Source organism: Triticum aestivum, chromosome 2B (genome assembly GCF_018294505.1).
Source record: "Triticum aestivum cultivar Chinese Spring chromosome 2B, IWGSC CS RefSeq v2.1, whole genome shotgun sequence".
NCBI lineage: Eukaryota > Viridiplantae > Streptophyta > Magnoliopsida > Poales > Poaceae > Triticum > Triticum aestivum.
In genome coordinates, this window is record NC_057798.1 from 670,578,385 (window position 1) to 670,583,231 (window position 4,847).

The window sequence follows — 4,847 nt, forward strand, 5'->3', positions numbered from 1 at the left end:
CATGGCCATCAGAGGAGACGGGCGTGAGATGGAGCTTTCATCCAGATCGAGATTTGGGAGGACGGATGCATGGGAAGGAAAAGGGATCTCATGTTCTTTTCCCGCAAATGATCCGGGCGGGGATGTGTGGGTTGCTACGCGGGACAAGGGGCCAAGTGCTTGAACTTTTCTTTTTTTTTTCGTGTTTGGACGGACGGGCGGAATCTTTCTTTAAATGGGGTGTGTGCCAGGGAACGTTAGGGAGCACATGTTTGCTCCCTAGTCGCGTCCCAACAAGTTTTACCCAGCTTCGGTGAGGGAGGGGCGTCTTCGGCTCGCTTCAATACTTGTAGTCGTCGCTAGATGGTCTACGGATCTGGATGTAATTTTTTTATTTATAGCGTTTGATGTACTATCATAATTAAAGATGAATATATAAAAAAATTCCTTAAAAGAAATGTTAGGATAGCACCGATTAAAGAAAAAAATTCCCACACGTTGCAAAACGAATGTAGGGATATGGTTGCTACGTGCTTTGTCTTCATTGGTCTGCACATAGTTCGTATTGCACTTGCGCATTTTGCAACAACGGGCATGTCGCAGGGCACGTAGCACGCGGACGTCTATCAGTTGAATAGAAATATCAAGTCGCAGATTTCAGTAATGGTATATATATATATATATATATATATATATATATATATATATATATATATATATAGATATATATATATATATATTGCTATTCAAGTAGTGGTAGGTTCGGAAAAGAATTTTTTGCCAGAGTTCGTATCGGAGTAGGAGTGATCGTTTGGTACACGAAATATGTGCGCGTGAGTTGTCCCGGCGAGTCCAGGTGCCCAACCATCAACCGAGCTCTCGTGTGCCCCCATGGCAGCAACAGCGTCGACGTCCGCGGGCGCCTCGTCGTCGTCGCGCACGCTGGAACCCAACCATGAACCCGGCACGGGATCCTCGGCCGAGGCGTGGAGGCCGTTGTCGCGTGATGGTGGCGGCGAGGAGGACGTGCTCGACCTGGACTCCCCGTGGGCGGCGGTGGCCGAGGCGGGATCGAGGTTGGAGGAGGCGACGGCGGCGGGAGTTGGCCTTCGCGCTGAGGAGGAGGCCGGGCAGGATGAGATACGAGACAACCTGCAGCGACAGGAGGACGAGGTCGAGTGCACTAATCTACTTACTATGTTCTGACTACGTTGGAATTTTTTCTATTTTTTGAGAAGGAGGATCATCCCGGCCTCTGCATCCGACAGATGCATACGGCCATACGTCGGAATTTGGTACTAGAGTACTTATTAAGTGGTTCAGAGGGATTTTTCTCTTCAGTTTTAGACAGTTGCTGGGAGGAATATACGCACAATGTGTTTGTTTTCTCACATGATATCTCACTGCAGCTGATGGCGTTGGAAGCAATATATGGGGATGACCTCATCGAATTCGAAAGCAAAGCAGGGCTCCGCTATTTCCAGGTTTGCTTTGTTGGCCTTCAGTGTCATTTCACCTCTTCTTGGATGCTGATGATGATTTTTGTCTAATGGTTTCTCCAAAAAGAAAAACTTGAATTGCAGATTTACATACGCTATGATTTGCAAGATGGGGCCGAAGTATGCGCCAAGTTTTCTTCAGATAATGAACATGCAAGAGATGGATGTTGCCTTGATGACAGTACAGAACAACACGAGGACGAACCGGATAACTTCTCCTACTCTTGCAGCTTTGAGCACCTGCCCCCTTTGGTATTGACATGTGTGTTTCCCCAGTCATATCCTAGCAAAGATCCCCCGCATTTTGTTGTCACTGCTAAATGGATGGATGGGCCTGATGTTTCTCGACTCTGTGAGATGCTTGACACCATCTGGGCAGAGCTGCCGGGGCAAGAAGTGGTATATCCATGGGTTGAGTGGATACGTAGTTCTTCTTTGCCGCACCTCGGGTTTGATCGCACAATAACATTAGGTCCAGATGTTCCTACGCACAAAGGAGATAACCGTGCGATCTCGAGAAGTCTCTCGTTGGAGTCTGTAATCCCTTCCATGCTCAGTTACAGTAGTACGAAGTGCTATCAAGTTTTTCTTGAGGATCTCCATATGTGCATGATTTGCCTTAACCAGACTAATGGTAGGCCATTTTGACTTTTCTAATTAAGCTTCTTATAAGAAACTGAATTAGGATCATTAAATTTCTTCCCTGGTAAACTAACTTTAATTTTGAAATAATTAGGTTCAAATTTCATCAGACTTCCGTGCGAGCACTTCTTTTGTGTCAAGTGCATGGAGACATTATGCAAGATGCATGTGAAGGAAGGTACTCTGTTTCAGTTGATATGCCCTGATACCAAGTGCACTGCTTCTATCCACCGTATTTGTTAAAGAGGCTTCTCGACGAGGAAGAGTTCGAACGCTGGGATAGGCTTACTCTTGAGAAAGCATTGGACTCGATGTCAGACGTGGTTCATTGTCCAAGATGTGCAATTGGTTGCTTGGAAGATGAGGATAACAATGCACAGTGTCCAAAATGTTGCTTTGTCTTCTGCTCGTTGTGCAAGGATTCTCGCCATCCAGGGAAGCAGTGCCTAACTCTAGAAGAAAAGATCCGGCAGCGACAGGTATAAATGCATCTCTTACTCCCTCTTTCCCAAAATATAAGTCATTTTTTACCGTTTACGGTCTCTAGTGCACAACTTTTACTGTTTTTTCACTTACATGGCTAAAATTTCAGTAAAATGTTGTGGGGTTGGACGGTGACTGAGACTAAGTTATTTTGTGTTCCAAACTTCCTCCTTTTCAAAAAAAAAATTGCATTACTATTATACTACTACAAAACAACTTGCGGTTTGTTGGTAAATCCTTCAAATATACATTTCATTTGCCATCTATAATAGATCTTTGAAGAGTCTCGTATGCTTTTGGCATCTCCTCGTCGCATTACTACCCTACCAGTCTAATTGGCCGTCGGATAAAATTTAATTTCAAGTTACTGAATATCTCCCACCTCTTGTCCTCCATTTTATGTAGGCACTCGGCAGGCAGCTGGCAAGATGAGCGCAAGAGAGATGGTGGAGGAACTGATGAGCATCAAGGAGCTTTACAACGATGCTAGGTCATGTCCAAAATGCAGAATGACCATCAGCAAAACCGAAGGTTGCAACAAGGTGGTGTGCATCAGTTGTGGTCAGGCATTCTGTTTCCTTTGCGGTAAGGCTATCATCGCTGGCTATGCCCATTTCAGGTAGGCCAGTCGTCTGAGATATCCAGGGTCTTTTTAGAGAAAAAACAGGGGGTCTCAAGCTTACTTATCTTTATGCGTGTATGATTTGTGACAAACTGCAGTAGGAACTGTGACCTCTTTGCGGAGAAGGAAAAGGACACGATGGACTGGCGGAAGCGCCTGGAACAACTCGAAACCGGAAACCGCATGCGAGTTCAAAGCCAGCCGGTAGGCAGCACCGTGAAATGCCCGAAATGCCGTCAAAAGATTTACAAGGTAATATAATGAGACCCTATCTTTTTCAGTCCGTAAGATGGCATGAATGCAAGCAGGTTTGTCTCTATTGCATCTGACCAATGGCCGCGTGCATCCAGGGCGACGATAAGTATATTTTCTGCTGGGTGTGCCAAGCCACCTATTGCACGATGTGCAGAAAGCAGGTCCAGTTTACCGGGATGCAGAGCGAGCACTGGGGTTCACCGCAATGCGTGGGGATAAAGTTCTAGCCTCGATCATACCTGTGCTCTCATTGTTGCAGTTTTGCAGATTAAAACTTCTATACGTTTGATGTATTCCGATTAGTTGATTAAACACGATATACGATTCTAGATACATCCCCTTTTATCCATTTTGATGACAAGTATTTCCGGACGGAGGGAGTATTAAAAGCAAGGGTGACTAAGTTGGACAGTTGGTACATGTTGTATATGAGATCATGCGTGGTCAATTCCCTTCGTGATAGTACTCTTTCATCTGTCTTGCTACTTATCTATTTTTTGCGACGAAAGCTTATTTGTCGGTGGCAGAGCATTTTGTGCCAACACCTTGTACAGGGACTACCAGACAGTTCAACGTCAACATTGCCACCATCTCCATGTGGTTCGCTTGATTACTGTTGATAGTACTCCCTCTGTAAACTAATATAAGAGCGTTTAGATCACTAAAATAATGATCTAAACACTTCTATATCAGTTTACACTTTACAGAGGGAGTATCATCTTGCGCCGAGATAATCTATCCTTAACTGTCGATCAGATGTACGAGTTTTTTCTTCCAAAGTCTCCCATTGTGCCTTAACTCCAAGTTGGAGCATGTGACATTGTCATTCGGCCTTCCAGTAACATGGTTTCATGACAAACTAGAATTCAATACCATTTGTATACACGTTTTCCATTTGGCACTGGAAGCAAAGATCTGATAGAAATGCCTTCAAAGCATTGTAGCAAAAAAATATTATATCTCAAGAATAGTTCATCTATGTCAGTTGTAACAAAGAAGAAATGCGGTATCACATAGTAAGCCACTCAGTGTAAAAATTCAGAACATCACCTCTAATCCAATAAGTTAAACGTCAAAATAAATGATTTGAAGTATATTTGGTGGGCTCTATTCAGGAAACAACCATGATGCCCCAAAACTCGAAAACAGTAGCTGGCACGAGCAAGCAAGACGACGCCTCCATGAAAGGTAACGACGACGTGATGCCGCCATCGTCCAATCCATGTAACTGGATCTGGGGTTTCCCCCGGTGCTCAAAGAGGGGCTCGAAGAATAGGCTATGGCAGCGCCTCCAACATCAAGCTAGGATCTCGTCCTGGCCAATGTCCGAACAATCCCAAAGCCGTCCGGACTAGATCCAAAGACCG

General features: G+C 44.7%; 1 pseudogene; it reads left to right on the forward strand.

Annotated features, from left to right (window-relative positions):
* The first annotated feature begins 757 nt into the window (after positions 1 to 757).
* LOC123041992 (E3 ubiquitin-protein ligase RNF14-like) lies at positions 758 to 3,853 on the forward strand (annotated as a pseudogene).
* Positions 3,854 to 4,847: the final 994 nt, after the last annotated feature.